An 18,395-nucleotide genomic window follows, 5' to 3' on the forward strand; every position below is an offset into this window, starting at 1 on the left:
TCTTATAGTATTATTTCTTAGAAACGGCATAACTTTCATAATTTCTCCTGGATATTATTGTTTAAAATGACTTTCGAAAGTGCAATGATAAAATAAGATAAATTTATTGAAATGTAATTTTTTTTTTACAAAAGTGACAAATGGCACGGTTTGAGCCAAGTTGGCATCCCTGCTTCCAATAACTTACAAATATAAAAAGGTGAAATATCGAGAGCTTGAATTCATTAATACCCTCTATCTGCATTTTGCACAAAAACTAATTTGTGATTTTAGAACCCTCTGGGACTTATTACCTGTCGTTATATAACATTAATATCACTGATGACAGTTAAAGCTTAGGAGGATTTTTATATCAGAATCTGCAGATAGAGGGTATTATTGAATATAAGCCCTCGATGTTTAAAATATATAAAAATTTTATTTCAATGTATACAAAAAATTAATCTACCTGCGTTACAGCACGGTGGGACACGGGGAAGGGGGGGCCGCGGCGTAGCGTGACGTGGTGTGCGCGCCGGACGCGCGGGGTACGGGGCGCAAATTTAATGTTTGAAAGAGAAATAATGTCAATGGATTTTATTTCGTTTTTAAAAAGGTAATAACGTCGCACCAGGGTGAAAAATAAAGTCAATTGACCTTATTTCCGTTGATCTTATTACCTGTCACCGACAAATTACCATGTTTTTCAATAGTCGGACAACTTTAATTTTCGGAATAATGGCAAGCTTTTACGTCATTTCTCCTACTGTGGACCACCCTAATGTACATATACATAAATATATATGTACATATTTCTTATAGTATTATTTCTTAGAAACGGCATAACTTTCATAATTTCTCCTCGATATTATTGTTTAAAATGACTTTCGAAAGCAGTTTTTATTTCCGAAAATCGAACTTTCCGATACTACTTTGTAGAAATTTCCACATTCAACTGTGATTACATATCGATGGCTGAATGGAAGATCGACCTATCTCGGCAGGTAGTTCGAAAACGCCATATCTCGGAAAACTTTTCAAGAGCGCCCTACTTCAGAATTTATTTGAAGAACGCCCTATTTCAGAATTTGATTGAAAAACACCCTATCTCAGAATTTAGTTGAATAACGTCCTATCTCAGAATTTGGTTCAAAAAAATTGAAAATGTGCGGAGATAGGGCATTTTTGAACCGAATTCTGAGATAAAATTCTGAGATAGGGCGTTTTTCAATCAAATTTTGAAGTAGGGCGTTTTTGAAAAGTTTTCCAAGGTAGGGCGTTTTCGAACTGGTTCCATATAAAATGTGGGCAAAAATAGAATTATGGGATTTAAATGAAAATTCGCTTCTTAGTAAAATTGAGGACGCTAAATTCAAAACTGCAATTTGTTTTTAGATTAATTTCATACTTTCACTGTAAATGCAGTTTGAAGTTGAAAATTTGGGTTCTTGTGGCTTTTACATAGGTATGTACATATAGTTCGTTCTATTTTCAAAAGTGAGGTGACAGGGCTTGGCCTGTAGATGTGCAATAAAGTTTTTTTATTTTTGAAACCGGTTGCCACCTGTTACAAATTTTATTGAAATTATTTAATAAATTAAATGAATTAGATATTACAATATGGGTATTAATTGAACTAGTTTTGAAAATACTTTACTTCTAAATGACACTTAGAAGGGTTGGCATATGTTTAAAAAATCAATTTCACTTTAATTAAGGTAATAAGGTAACTGAAATATGTATATCAATATGAGTATCAGACAAATGAAAAATTTGGCATATTTAGCAGGAAATAAATGAAGAGTAAAAACATTCCTAAGTTAGTTTAAGAGTCCAGTAATTTAAAGGGAATGTAATCAGAACCAATCACTGATCGACAATGTATGTATTTGTAATAAAATAACAAATACGATGGCTTAATCCTATGGTTTGACGTAATTATTATTTTAGTTTAACCAAATTCGACTTTACAACAAAACACACTTAAGACACCGTTGTGAATACCCCAATTGATACCGAACAATTATATTATTCAAAGTTTCATTTTAACACAACGTGTATTAAACCAATAGTGATACTTTTTTTTTTGTATGCACCAATGTTGCCAGATTCTTCTTCTTATTACTTGGCGCTGTAACCGCCTAAGTGATTTTGGCCGTGTTTAGCAAAGCACGCCGGTCGTTTCTCTTCTGTGCCAACTGACGCCAATTGAAAACGCCAAGTGAAGCCAAGTCCTTCTCCACCTGATCTTCCCATCGCAGTGGGGACCTCCCTTTTCCTGTGCTACCACTAGCGGGTTCCGAGTTGAATACTTTCAGAGCTGGAGCGTCGGTGCCCATTCGAACGACATGGCCAATCCAGCGGAGCCGTTTTAAAGCTCATACAGCTCATCGTTCCATCGTCTGCGGTACTCGCCATCGCCAACGCCAACGCGTAAATCCTCCAAGAGCCGCCTCATCGGATGTTGTCATTGTCCATGCTTCTGCGTGCATCGCGGGCATGATGAGTGAGTGACTTATAGTGTGTGGTTTTCGTACGTCGAGAGAGGACTTTACTCCTGAATTACTGCCATTATTATAGGTATTAATACTGGTTCCCAAGTAAACGAAATTCTCTACTTTCTCGAAATTATAACTGTCAACAGTGGCGTGGGTGCCAAGGCGCGAAAGTGCTGACTGTTTGTTTGATGACAGGAGATACTTCGTCTTGTCCTTGCCAGATTCACATCCTAAAATTTCTCTACCTGGTTTTTGTAAGTCAAATTTCAGTATAAAAGGGGACGATGAAGAAGATGACTTTCCTCATGTGAGACAAATAGTTTCAGCTGTTCTTTGCATTCCAGTCGCCACAGCCAGGCCCAGCATTAAAGCGGGACGGTTGCCCTGAGCGCCGAATTAAGGGGGGCGCAAAGTTCTGGGATGGCGTTTGATTTTTTATTGCATACGATTTTCTAATGTGAATTTTTTTCATCGGCGGGTGGTGGAATGACTAATCTTCTACTCGAAACTCTTGGAAACAACAAAATAAATATCAGCTATTTACAAAACAAAGTACCATTTTTACAATCGGGATGGCATTCCTTGAATTTGGTGAAGGGCGATGTCCAAAATCTCAGCGTCAAACCATTATGCACAACTCGTCGAGAAAAAAGACTGGACATGGTTATAAAATATCAGGCGAAAGAAATTTAGGAAGCTCTAATTGAGATTTTCTTTTCCTTTGATCTGAAATGTTCTGCTGTCCGACATAAAGCCAAATGCTTGGCGGACAAAATGATACGATTAGAAATTTTTTTCTCCTGGCTGTTTGGTATGACACCCATTCTAGGTCAATCTCATGAGAAAATCAATACAGAGTACATGGACATCGCTGCAGCCACTGAGTCCACAGGAAATTGCGCTGAATTTCTATCCACCTTCAGAAATAAGGGCTTTGAATTTGTGACAAAAGATGCTCATCTCGCAAAAGAAGAAAGAAGAAGATGCTCGATCACGAAAGTCAAAATGAGTCTGCAACTTTCACACCAGAATATCAATCTGTAACGGAGTTTTTCGTTGTTCTGGTTGACATTGCCTTCGCTGCTGTCAAGGAAACATTTGAGTAGTGGAAAAATCATGAAAATCTATGGGGGTTTCTTTTTACTCACATTCGAAATAGTCTCCAGATTCAATTTTTTATTGTCAAATTGTCGGGAGTCGAGCACCTGTCGAGTATTCGGACATAAATGGATTGGAGCTTTATGAAGAGTTAAAACAATTACGACATATTAAACCTGCGGCGATGAAGCGGCCTTTGGATGTTCTTGAGTTTCGTCAAGAAAAAGTCTTTGATGTATTTCCTAATGTTTGGGTTTCTCTCAGGATTTTGTTGACTTTGCGAGAGACTCATGGTACATTTATTACTGGTATTGTCTTCCCAGATAGTTTTGCTTCAATGTTGATTATTTTACTTTAGTTGGCTTTGCTTTTTGTTTTCGCTCAATTTAGTTTCTATAACTTTTATAAAAAACAAAGAAAAAACGTTTGAAATAGTGAGGAATCAATTTTTTTTATTTGTTCACTAAGCAAATGTTTATTTTTCGGCTTTTGCAAATTAAATAAATTCTATACAAGACGGTATGTTAAAAAAAAAAACGTGGGAAGACAATACCTGTAATTATTGTGCTGACTGTTGTCAGCAGGGAGCGAAGTTTTTGGATATCGCAGCTCACCAAAATGTATCTAGGGTAATGGGCATAGCCAGGCAGTGGCAGGAGGGAAGGCTCGACCTCCTCCACCTCTTCCCCCTCATAATTTCTAAATTTTTGCCTATATATTCAAAGATAATAGCACGAAATGCTGCTCGATAATTTCGGCCCCCCTAACTTTTAAGGTTTCTCCAATGTATCTACTAGTTATATAACAAATTATACACTCAGTGCCACCAAAATAATTAGTAAATTGATTTAAAAAGTCGATATGTTGATCATCCGGTTCTGTATCAACCCTGCAGTGAAACCCCAAACTAGTCAGGAAAAATACTAGTTTACAACTAGAATTTCCTGACAGAAACCGAACTAGTTCGAAAATGACCAGACTTGTACCAAGTACAAAACGATTTATTCATGCCCTGTTTTATTTGACTTCGACAGTTTAATACAGTAGAGTACACAAAATATTATAACTTTTATTTGGGTATATTGTAAACCGTTAACGGTTTAATGTTTAAATACCGATAATCGCACCTTTTTAATGATTAATAATGAGTTACTGAAACCAAAAATTTGACTTATTTCGTTAAATTTAATTACATTATTATTTTGTTATTTTTGACCTTTTTCAATTATTTTTGACTTTTTAATTAAACGATTAATATAATTATTTGATTAACTTCAATTATCAATCAACAAGCCAAAGTATAGACAAAAATTAAGAATATTAATCACTGCTTGAATTATTGGTTTATTTTATTCTTATCCAAATCTCAAATTTTAATCATTATTAATTACTTTTAAAAAATTGTAAAAAGAAACGACCGAAATAGTTAATGAATTTAATTTATTTTAATGAACACTTATATATTTATTTTAGTTCACACAAAAATTAACTAAAGTATTCGTTTTATTTTCAACTAAAATGTTTTCTTTTCCATATTCAATATTATTAAAAAAGATAAAAATATATTATTTATTGTTCCTGAGAGCTTTTACTTTTAATATCATTTAATGGAAAATGCATTTAAATTTATGTTCGAAAGTTTGAAATATTTATATATTTATTTTTCCTTTTTATTTATACTAAAAAAATTTAACACTAATTATTGGCAAATCTAAGGCTGCTAAATAAAAATGTGTAATGTATTAAAATGTACTTAATCAAAAGTTTTTATTGTATATTCTTGAATTCGTTGTATTATTTTGACATCGAAAGTAGTGGTTTTCGTCCATAATTGGACTAGTATTTTTCACTCTATTTTGAACTAGTATGAGACTGGTATATTTCTCATCGAAATCTGACAATTACCATCTCGTAGGACATCCCCATGTTAAAAATACCAGTTCATTGCATGAAAAAAAGATAGTTGACTGACTAGTTGGGCATGCGGTTCATAATAGTTGTGAGGTAGTTTGCAACTAGCACATTTGACTACGGGGAAGTTATTCTCGCTAACTTCAAAGCACTCCCATTTAAGAAGGTAAAACCTGGCTGAGCGAAAATAGATTGAACGGTAAACTATTAAATAAATGTATAGTTCAATTATCTATTGCTTTCTTTTCTTCGGGATTTTCAGGATTTTGGGACTGATTCCGTATTGTCGGGATTATTTCGGGTTCTCGGGACCATATGGGGATCTTCGGGACTACTTCGAGATTTTCGGGAATATATCGGGATTTTTGGGACTATCTAGGATTGTTCGAGACTACTTCGAGATTTTCGAAGTTGTCGGGACCATATTGGGATCTTCGGGGCTACTTCCGGCTTTTGGGGACCAAGTCGGAAGTTTGAGGACTATTTCGGGGTTCTTGAGATGTTCGGGGTTCTCGGGACTGTATCAGGACTACTTCAGGATTTTTAGACTACTTCCGAGATTTTCGGTATTTTTGGGACTACATCGAGATTTTTGGTACTACTTCGAAATTTTCGGAACTTCTTTGGTATTTTTGGAACTATTTCGGGATTTTCGAGTCTACTTGGGGATTTTCGAGACTTCTTCGGAACCTCGGTATTATATAGTAGATTATTTAGAATGGTATGGCCCCATGGGCGTACGCAGAGCATAACTTAGGGGGGCGCTGAGATTATTTGCAATGTAAATTTAATAATAATAATTTCAGAGACATAACTATTATAAGAGAAAAGAATAAAAGTCAACCAATAATCATTATATTAAGATAAACATTTTCCAAGTCATCTATAATTATTATTCAAGGACTTATATTATAAAAGCCCTTTCATAATAATTATCAGAGAGATAAATACTTTAACTCTTCAAAGACTTTTATTTTTAGACTTATATTATAAAAGTTTTTATAATAATAATCATTGAGATAAATATTTTCAAGTCTTCAAAGACTTTTATTTTAAGACTTATATTATAAAAGTCTTTTCATAATAATTATGAGCGCGGGAGTTGTTCAGGAGCATTTCAGGATTAGTTGGGGACTAGTCCGGAGCTAGATGGGACCCAGTTCGGGACTAGTTGGGCAGTTTGGGACCAGTTGGGGCTTGGTTTGGGACCCGTTCAGGACTATATACAATTTTTTTTCGCTCATAATTATTATCAAAAGACTCTTATAATATAAGTCCTTGAAGACTTAAAAATGTTTATCTCAATGATAATTATTATGACAAAACTTGTATAATATAAGTCTCAAAATAAAAGTCTTTGAAGACTTAAGAATATTTATATCGCTGATAATTATTATGAAAAGACTTCTATTATATAAGTCTTAAAATAATAGTTATCGATGACTTAAAAAAAATTTCTCACACTTAATTATTATCAAAAGACTTTTATAATTCTTACGAAAATTTTGATTACTTTTTTAAAACTCCACCATGAAATAATTATTATTCTGGGTCTCTGAATAATTTACCTCATTAATTTTTCTCTTTTTAACCAACTTCAAAAAAGGAGGAGGTTATCAATTCATCGGAATATTTTTTTGTATGTATGTTACCGTATAACTTTGGACCACATTAACCGATTTCGATAATTATTTTTCTATCGGAAAGGTGGTGAATCAGGGGTGGTCCCATACTAATTTGGTTTAGACCCGATTATTGAATTATGAATAAATTAACGGTACTTCCAAATTTTTATTTGAGAATTGAAGTCGGTTGTGTTTTTTGCTAAAAAAATACTTGTTTTTGTAACAATTAAGTTGTACCGAGCCCTAGAAAGAAATTTATATTGCATGGAGTTTATTATAAACTTATTGAAGAGTTAAAATGAAAATTTTTTAGTTACCTTAATTGCATGAAATTTTTAAAATGTGACTTACTCTGTAAACCAAAATTGTATTTTTCCATTATTTTTAACCGACTTCAAAAAAGGAGGAGTTTACATGAGAATTGAAGTCGCTTTTATTTCTTGCTAAAAAATTACTTGTTTATCTAAACAATAGTCTTCGAAGGTCTTCGGTAAATCGATGAATTAAGTATTATTTCATTTTGGTTTTTTCTACAAAACCCCTGTGAACGCTAAGCATACATAAACCTAAACATAAAGTACAAGCTAAGTAGAAAATATTAAAAGATAATAATCACACGGTGTTACACTGATCATGAACTTTTTATGTGACCTAGTACAGGTCGTAGGGCTGGTCGCGTTTTAAATTTTTGTAACACCCTCAAATTCTCAACTTATTCTTAAAAAACCACTGAGTGCCGGAAGTCAAGCAAAAACGGGTTTTTAAGAATTAGTTAAGAATTTGAGGGTGTTAGAAAAATTTTGAAAACAGTTTCGTCAATTGCTCGGCCAGCTCTGCGACCTGTACTAGGTCACTTAAAAAGTTCTTGCAATTTTTTTTTAAGTAAATGACCGATATGATTGAGTAAAAATTATTAAATTTTCTTTTACAATTTATTTGTTGTATAGGAAAAAAGCACCGATCAGCTGTTTGTAAAAATAACTTATCAGATTAACAAAAGTAAGCCGTTCACACTTGATAAAATTATCGAGCAACAACCAGCAGTTTACAAAAATTACGGAAATGGATGTGACGACCCATAAAGTTTTAATTTAGTGCTTAATTTTTTTGAATTGGAAATTAAGTATGAAATGCATAGAAAGAAACTTACAATGAAACTTTGGAATTTAGAGTGGGCCTTTCCCCCAGTTATGACAGCTATGACGCAAAGACTTCTTAATTTTTTTGTGAAAATAATGGAGAACTTGCTGTCATTGCAGAATTTTCTCATCCGAAGTTCAGAACGTCCTAGTTAGCCGCATTAAGTACTGAAGGCCGAGATAAAGCAAAAAACTTGACAAAGGAATTTTCAAAGTTATTTGCGCCTAACCAGACCCGCATCGAACGCGCATAAAGGCAAAACGAAGACTCTTTTGATTTCGATGACGAGGCGGTCTATAACATACTTGATGAAGATTTTCCAATGCTACTACCTGAGGAGTCTGCATTTAGACAATTTTTTAATCAAAGTTCCACATCGCTAAATATATTGAATGACTTTCCCATAGTCAAAAAAGTATTTTTAAAATATAATACTGATTTGCCCTCTTTGGCACCGGTTGAAAGATTACTTTCTTTTGCAACATTGCTGGATTTACCGAAGTACAACCGCATGAAAAATTCGCAATTCGAAAAAGAGTGTTATATAATAAGGCGAAGTCAAACATTTTTGAGAAAACCTCAAAATAGTTAATGTTTCCAGCTTGGTAGTTGGTTTAGCAATAAATAGTCCAAAAATAACGAAATAGTCCCAAAAATCCCGATATATTCGCGAAAATGTCGAAGTAATCTCGAAAACCCCTAAATAGTCGCAAAAGTTCCGAATTATTCCCGAAATTTCCGAATTAGTAAAAAAATCCTGAGGTAGTCCCGAAGATCCCGATAGATATAGTCCCGAAGACCCCGATAGATATAGTCCCGAGAACCCCTAACATCTCGAAGTATTCCGAAAAAACCCGAAGTAGTCGCAAAAATTCCGAATTAGTCCCAAAAATCCCGAAGTATCCGATAGATATATTCCCGAGAACTCCGAAAATCTCGAAGTTGTCTCGAAAAGTCCAAACCAGTCTCAAGAATTGCAAATTAATCCCAGAGATCGCGAAATAGTTTTGAAGATTCCGATATCGTCCGGAGAACCCCGAAAATTTCGAAGTTTGAAGAACCCGAAATAACCCCAAAAATTCGGAATTAGCCCCAAAATCCAGAAAACCCCGAAGAAGTCTGAATACTTTCAAAATAGGCCGAAAAGTTCCGATATATTCCCGAGAGCCCCGAAATTCTCGAAGTAGTCTCGAAAACCCGAAACAGTTCCAAAAATCCCGAAATACTCCAAAATTCCCGAAGTAGTCTCGAAGTTCCCGATATAGTCCCGAGAACCCCGAAAATCTCGAAATAGTCCCAAAAATCCCGAAGATTTTCATAGAACACGAACTTGGAAGATAAAAAAGTATTATTTAGTGGAAAAATCACAAATCAAATGTTTCGCTCTACAAGTCAAATCACAAATAAATTTTATTTCTTACTTGGTCGACAAATCAAAGCAAAAATACCTTTCATTTCTTATTTGGTTGAGGAATCAAATCACACATAAAACTTATCTTTTTTTGGTTAACCAATCAAATCATAAATAAAACTTATCTTTTATTTGGTTGGCCAAGCAAATCACAAATTAATTTTATTTTTAATTTGGTTGACGAAGTAAATCACAAATAAATTATATTTTTTATTTGATCGACAAATCAAGTCACAAATAAAATTTATTTAGAATTTGATGCAACTTTCAATTCAGAAATAAGTTTGATTTATGGATTTGAGATTAGACTAAATCAAAATTACGCAACCGAAATCGGCCGGACTATTTTTCCGGGCGAGTTTGTGAAAACTACCAGAAGCAGAGCAAAAATGTTAAACATTCAAATTTTAGCTAATATACATGTGCATATTGAGCTGTTTTTCTTTGATTGATAAGTGAAAAAACATCAAATGAACCATTAGTTTAACGTTATTCTGTTTGCTGCCGTTCAAATCTTAAGGTCTACCCAGAATTGCAGCGGACGAGGGTAAAGCCGTCGACGGTTAACCGCTGTCAAAATTAAAACTCACAAAGGCATATGGAATGGCTTATAATTGCGGCGGCATTGTTTTTACCGCGACGTTTTTCGGTTGATTAAAATTTATTTCTATTTGTATCGCCCAGCGTGGACGGCACACTGTTGATTGAGTGTTGAGTGTAATAAATTTTATTATTTCCACAGGTTTTCCAATATTCTCATCCATTTTTATTTCCAGAAAATCTACATACACGCACGTACCAAAAAAATACTTAATTCTAATGATAATTTTCAAATCAAAATTACAACTGTCGAAAGCCGTCGTGCGTCGCAATTGTGTTTACTCAGACGGATTTCACTGCGGCAACTGTACGCTGTTCACTTACCGCCGACAGCTTTACCGTCGTCCGCTGTAATTCTGGGTACAGCTTTAAATCAGGGGCCCAAAATAACCGTTATCCCATTTTTCAAAAATAAAAAAGTCAAAGACAAAATGTTGTTGTAGACAAGATTTTTCAAAGTTCTTGAGGTCCTCAGGACATTCTCTATAAGAATCCTTCGTGCCCTTTATTTTCCTAACTTTTTGAAAAAAGTCCAATATAAACGGTTAAAAGTTGACTTTTATTTTTTCAGTCAACTAATAACGGTTAAAATGTGACTTATTTTTTCCGGAAAAAATAAAAGGCTTGGCTAAATACCGAAAGAGCCTTCAGTCTAAATAAAGTAAATTTGGTACCAACAGATTCGTCTCGACTTCTACATTTCAAAAATATATACACCCCTATTTTGCAACACTTTCGTATTCGGATTTTGCTACGAATCTTAGAAATGGTATGAATCGTATCTTCGAACTTTCGAAATTCGTAACAGTGGCATGCCTAAAAACGAACGAGTAAGCTTTTTTTGCGTAATTTTGTACGAAAACCATTTTGTGTCGGAGGTGAGATAAAAGATGTAAATCTTTGTGTGGTTGCAGGAAATATTAGTGGTGTTTATTTAAACAGATAAATTTGCCTTTCGCATATACGTATATTTTTATCCACTACTTTATATAAACGAGCAAGCAAGAATCTTTGTTGCCCCTTATCAAGAAACTTGGGTCCGGTTTAGTTATTTGTACAACGATTTTCGGTTGTTGTATCCAAACGCATAACCGGAATCCAAAAACTTTAACATACACGTGTAATCAAAGGATTAAACTTTTATTTAAAATAAATGTTTCAAATTATTAATAAATTCGGTTTGCACTATGCACTTTTTTGCAAATTTCGATGTGGGTTCTGCTCGAAAATACTGTGATATGCACAAGAAATATTGTATACCTTTCACATGCGGAAGTGCCTCTTCTCCGGCAACACAGAAAGGAGAATTCTACTTAGTAAGAGTAATAATCCCTAAGCGCGGGCGAAGGCAGAAGCAAGCGCAACCGGTGGTGGACCTAACAAAATGCATGTTTTCAATGGCTTGGAAGAAGCTGTTATGGCACTAACTGGATTGGGAACCAGTTCTTCAAGCATAGGAGGATTTCTGGCTTGTGGTTCAACAATTCAACCACAAGTTGACATGGTTACTATGCCCGACAACTCCACCTACCTTTCCTTCGTTTTCCTTCATTCAGCTATCTTCGAAAAACAACTGATAGCTGGCAATGCTGCACATGTTTCCGCAAGGGTTGCAGCATGTGGATTTTTCGTTTTTCATAGTGTAGCTACGAATTACGAATTACGAAAATTCGGGTTCTAGAATAAGGGGGATAATTTATCTTTATTGGGCCTCTGCGATTCAACAAGTGACACAAAAACTAGATGAAGTCTGATTCACTTAGATATATGTGCAAAGGTTAGACGTACTCGTACAAACTTTTCGTATAACAAAAAGCATTGCTAGTATATGAAATTACCATATGAATAACTGTATACCAATTCAATCGGTGTTGTTGGAATACTCCCACTTTTGCTTAGGTACTATTTTCGTGACAAATCTTTCAGGTACGGTAGTAACATGGTTGTTGCTTTGCTGACCCGAACAATTCGTAAGCAAAAAAGTACTTAAGCTTTGAAAAAATCCATAAATACCAAAATAAATAGTGTGCATTTAAGTGTTAAAGGAAGTGGTTATTAACTACAAATATAAAGGTGATTAAAGGAAAAAATAACTTGTAAGTGCTAAGGTAAGATATAATTATTACCCATCCAAGGTGTTGTTTATTATACATGTAAAAATTTTACCAAAGAGATCAAAATAAACTAACATTTTATTAAAGAAAGTCAAACTTGAAATAACTTGAAACAACAAAGGTTGGAAATAAAACAAAATTTGCCTTATTTCCCATTGCTTATTTACACTATTTGTAACAGAAGGAAAAAGAACTTTGTTTATTCCAAATATCATATATGTAATACTTCTATATTGGCAGTAAGCTAACTTCTCAATGTGTAAGCATTCCGAAATCAAAGCGAGACAGTCTAGTACCGTTTTTGTCAATGTATTGTGTACTTGAGTGCCGTTTTTGTATATGTGTTGTGTACATGTTGTTTTTTATAAACGGATGTGTTCCTTTTCTTTCGTACGTGTTTATTGATATATCTGTACTGTAGTGTTTTCGGACGGTACTAGCTCTTACTGCCAATATAGGAATATTACATATATGCCAAATATACAATTAAATAAATATTTTTACTTATGAAAAGTCTGACAAAAAATAAAAAAAGCAAAGCGTCGTCTTTAAGAACTGCTCGGCAAATTGGACATATCACTTTTGTATGAATTTTGTCTGCATACTTTTTAATATGTTGAAAATATTTTTGGAAAACCTTAAAATCTTTGCATGGAACCATGGCGCAGTAAACAGGTGAAGTAATAAAACAGCTTTCTCGTTTTATCTTCTAACATTCGGCTGCCTTATAGACAAAATTTAAAGGCAATTTTTCATATAAGGCAGTGTCAAAATTTTTCTTCTCGCTCTAATTCCTGGGTATAATTCCGCTATGGCATGAAACAAACAAAAGTCGCCGTTCCTGTTCGCAGCATACATATGTATAACACAGAGAATATTATTTTGAGTTTTATCTTCAGTTAAAAGTTCTGCATTATCATCACTTTGTTTCACCATATCCGAAATGTGCTTTTCGTTTACTAAGACGGAGCGAATATGTGGTACGAAATAGTGATGTAACAGTGGCGGACCCAGGTAGGGAAATTTTGTTATATTTTCGAATTTGTATTATTTTACACTGTTGAAAGTCACAGCAAGTTTGAATATTTTCACAGGTTCAGAAAACAACGAAAATTAATATTATTAAATTTCATAAGATTTATATTTTTAGGATAATTTCCAACATTTCAAAAACTATCTAAATCCGGGAGATTCTAGAAATTTTGGTAAAATGAGAATATTTTGAAATGTACAAAATTATTGAGATTTTAGAAATTTTTATATTTTCCAAGATTTTATCCTAAAACCCATCCTAAAATGTGAAACATCACAAATTGTCGAAAAATTCTTATGTTCATGGTACTTGTGTGTAAAAAATAGAAAATTCTTAGAATTCTAAAAGATATTAACATTTTTGAAAAATTCAAAAATTTTTCCACTTTTCGGAACTTTTCCAAAGTTTGATAATTTTAAATTTTTTGAAAATTTTGAGAACATCAACGTTCAAAAATTTTTTGAATCTTCAAGAACTACGAACATTTTTTAAACTTTCAAAAACGACTAAATATGAAAATAGTTTCAACATTCGAAAACTTTTAATTTCGTTTGATCATTTTGTATATTCGACACTTTCACTCAGAAAAAATTTGTTAGAATTCCTACAATTCTCAAAATTTTTGAAAAATAAAAAATTTCTAGAAATCTAGTATTCATCAATGTATTAAATTATTGTAATTTACTAAAATTTCTGAAATTCACAAAGTTTTGAAAGTTTAGAAAATTTTGGAATTCTACTCAAGTTATTTAAAATAGGAAACTTCAAGCAATTCAAAACTATCAAACTCTAAAAATTTTAAATTGCGGTGATTTTTAAATTTATATACACGGTATATTTCAGACTTTGGTATCGATACTGAGTACTCATTCTGGCATCGAGCTCATGGTATCGATACTCTAAAAGTATCAGGGAAAAAGTATTGATACTACTCACTACTACTAAAATTATTTCATTCTTCAATCGTATATCTAGCTATTTCCTGAAATTAAAACAATAGAAATTTAAAATATTAGATTTTTATTTCATTTCAGAACTTACTTTCACGTTAGACGTAATTTTAACGTTAAATGTACATACATAAGAATTTTTGTAAACTTTTTGGGTATGCATTTTTGTAGCCTATATAATTGTAGTGTAATAATGTGCAAGTTTGAATTAAAAATCAACGGTAGTAAAGTTGAATAGGTTACAAAACTGCATAGCCAAAAGATTTCTAAAAATTCTGCTTTTTCGTGAACTTTGCGTAAAGTTTTATGGCCTTATTCATAAAAAATAAAAAAGGTCTATAAACTGAAAAATGTTAGAAAATGTAATTTTATTAAGCTCTTTAAACCTACTTTATTTTTTATGAATAAGGCCATTAAACTTTAACTTATTTGGTTTATGTTATGCAACAGACTACACGAAATTTCAGTTTATTTTATGTGATGGACAAAATTGAATGATAGTAATCCATATAAGCAAAGAAAATTGGGTTGGCAATGGAAGATAAAATTTAAACAGTGTGTTTTTTAACAGGCTTTCGATACTACGAGTACTTTGCAAAGTATCGAGTAAAACCAAGTGCGCAAAGCTGCTTGCCAGAAGTTGTAAATTTCCAGATTCCTGATGGTCAGGATTCAAATCCCATTGCAGGCAACATGCAAGTTAAAGATTATATTTTTTGTTTGTTTTATCTTCACGGATACTTTTTCAGAACGAACACCCAATATCGTAAAATATAACGCTTTTTCACTTTTATCGCAAGCGAGTGTTTCTGTAACTGTGGTGAAAAAAATATTGCGATAAATAATGCGATAAATATATCACTGGCTGTAAGTCAAGTGAAGTTTGGTTTTCGAAGCGAAAAGCGTCCATATGAGCGAGGTCTGTATGATTTTAACTGATTTTTTTATTAATTTCAAGCAAAAAAATTGTTTTTTTTTACAGAAAAAAGTACGGACGGGAAAAATAACAAAACAACAAAAATCCAAACTGTTGGAACTAATGAGGGCTAACACCCGTGTAGACAGTGGCCAATTTGTGGGCGTCACTGGCGCCAAAAACTCCCAACAAGTGTGGGACACGGTGAGGGAGGAGCTAAATGCATGCGGAGGTGCATGCAAGACCGCTGAACAGTGGAAGGAAGGTATGAACTGCAAAATATTTATTGGTTTAATGCCAAAGTATATTTTTTAATTATAAGTGGTGAAGTGTTGGTCGGACTGGAAGGTTGCAGTGAAGAAGCAACAAAGTGCCTACAACAGATTCAAAAATTAGACCGGCAACCGTCCTGCCAGTGAAGGACCGAAACCATGTGAAGGTTTGGATGCGGAGGTATTGGAGTTATTTCCAGCACCAGTCCTTGATGGAGATGGTAAAACAATTGAATTTTTTGTATTTAAGGAGAACGGGGAGGAGGCACTCGAAGACGAGTACTTGGCTGAATATCTCATCGAAGACGAAATGCCAAGTACGTCTAAGGCCGCTTCTGCTGAGAAGAAGTTCAATATCTGCGCATCCAAATCGTCATTTCATTCATCGCTGCTAGAAGTCAAAAAAGAACTGTCAGCTCAGAACGAAACTCATATGAGAAAATTAGATGATATTATTAATATACTCAAGGAAATGAATTCAAATATTTTAACATTAATAAATAAAATACAATAAAGTGAGTAATTNTCATTTCATTCATCGCTGCAAGAAGTCAAAAAAGAACTGTCAGCTCAGAACGAAACTCATATGAGAAAATTAGATGATATTATTAATATACTCAAGGAAATGAATTCAAATATTTTAACATTAATAAATAAAATACAATAAAGTGAGTAATTTTCTTAGACTTCATTATATTTAAGAAATAAAGCAAATATGAATGAGCGTCGCTTGGATCGAAGCTGAATTTTCAATATTTTCAAATCCTTATATTTCGAAAATTATTTAACCGATTTTCAAAATAGGTATATCGTTGGAAAAATATTGAAGTACCTTTCATTTGATATGTGTATCTGTATGTATATATAGTACATATATTTTTCGAGAAAAACAACGAAATTATGGCAACATTTTTAACACGCAATTTATTATATTAAAAGATACATTTATCAGAAACGGCACAAAAATACCTTTAATTTGATATACACTGGCGGCAGAAATAATAAAGAATAAATAAAGAATTTTCACTATATTTATTTAGTTTATTTTATGTTTAATATTTTTTTATAAAAGCCTAGGTAGTTATGCAACAAACATCATATAAATGCGTTTTTCAAACTTTGAACAAAAATTAAAAAAATTTGACTAATTTTCACCAAATTTTCGAACTCTTTATTCAGAATTTTAGAAAAATTTTTGGTATGCAGTTTTGTAGCCCATTCAATTTTAGTATAATAAAGTGCAAGTTTCAATTAGCTAAAAATACCGTGGATTTTTAAGAATTTTTTTGCTGACGGTGTCACGCATTTTTTCCCATACAAAGTGTACTCGACAATTTTTTTATATGGAAGAGAATGCCTAGCATGGTCAACAAACAAAGTTTTCAAAAATTAACGGTATTTTCTAGTGACTTGAAATTTGCACTCTATTATACTAAAATTGGATGGGCTACAAAACTGCATACCAAAAATTTTTCTAAAATTCTGAATAAAGAGTTTGAAAATTTGGTGAAAATTAGTCAAATTTTTTTAATTTTTGTATAAAGTTTGAAAAGGGGATTTATATGGTGTTTGTTGTATAGCTAGCCAGGCTTTTATAAAAAAATATTAAACATAAAGGAAACCATGGATTAATAGCCAAAACTCTTCAAAGTAAGGCGAGTCTATTATTTCTGCCGCCACTGTATGTATGATTTGTAACAAAAATTCTTTGGCACATGATATTTCACTAAATGTATATTAAAATATCGTTTCATATAAAAAAGAAAAAGGAGCCGCAAACACACATCTTTATTAAAAAATGCTATATTTTTTTATCTTCTCTCGAAAAATATATACATATTAAAGGAAAGGTCTTTCAACTAACTTTCCACATTTTGAAAATCGGTTTCTCTAGTTCTCGAAATATTAGCCGCCCCTATTACGGTAATTTTTAGCCAATCGAAACTTGCACAATATTATACTTAAATGAAATAAGAATCAATGAAAAACTGTAGGTATACTCAAAAAAATGTTAAAACTTCTGAGAAAAAAGTTTGAAATTGAAATGCAGATGTTTTGAACCTCTTAAGTTTTCTATAAAGTTTTAAATTTGGGTTTATATGGTTTTGAATTTGAGTTGTAATGGTATGACCGGTACTGTATTTATATAATATAATATAATACATATGTTTTTATATATGTAGTATATAACGTGGACAAACAGATTTAAGGGTTGCCACATGTTAAATAAGTAAAATCTAATTAAATTATTACTTAATAAAATCAGCTATTGTAAGTTTGTTGGTCACCATATAACGCCAGGAGAACTTGATGGGTTTGGATTCGCTTATAAACATACAGCTGCGTCAAAAGTATATTTTTATAATAGTGTCGGTTGAAACCCGCGTGTATATGCTAAATAAATAAATTTAATTAAAATAGTTTCTAACAAGGTTTTCGCGAATCCTTCGTGCATCCTGCAAGATTGTAGCATTAGATTCCATGGTCTCATGCTCACCTATATCTATATTGGTATCTTGGGTATAATTTATTTCGGGCATAGGCATATTGTGCAATTTTCTGAAATTATGCAGCGTAAGACAAGCGTTGATGATAGCGCCAGAATAAACTGGGTTGAAAAGAATGCCGCCATCACTTGACAAACACGCGAATACTTTTTTTAATACACCATTCAATCGCTCAATGCAGTTACGAGCTTGTATGTGGTGATTATTGAAATTTTCTTCGCCCCTAGTTTCAGGATTTCGGTAAGGTGTCATTAACCAAGGCTGAAGGGGGTATCCGGAATCGCCAATAAGCCAGCACGTGTATATGTTCTGCTCATATTGTTGCTGCATTAATTGCCTAA

The sequence above is a fragment of the Rhagoletis zephyria genome, unplaced genomic scaffold (genome assembly GCF_001687245.7).
Source record: "Rhagoletis zephyria isolate East Lansing unplaced genomic scaffold, Rhagoletis_zephyria_1.1 Rzeph_scaffold_00391, whole genome shotgun sequence".
Classification (NCBI taxonomy): Eukaryota; Metazoa; Arthropoda; class Insecta; order Diptera; family Tephritidae; genus Rhagoletis; species Rhagoletis zephyria.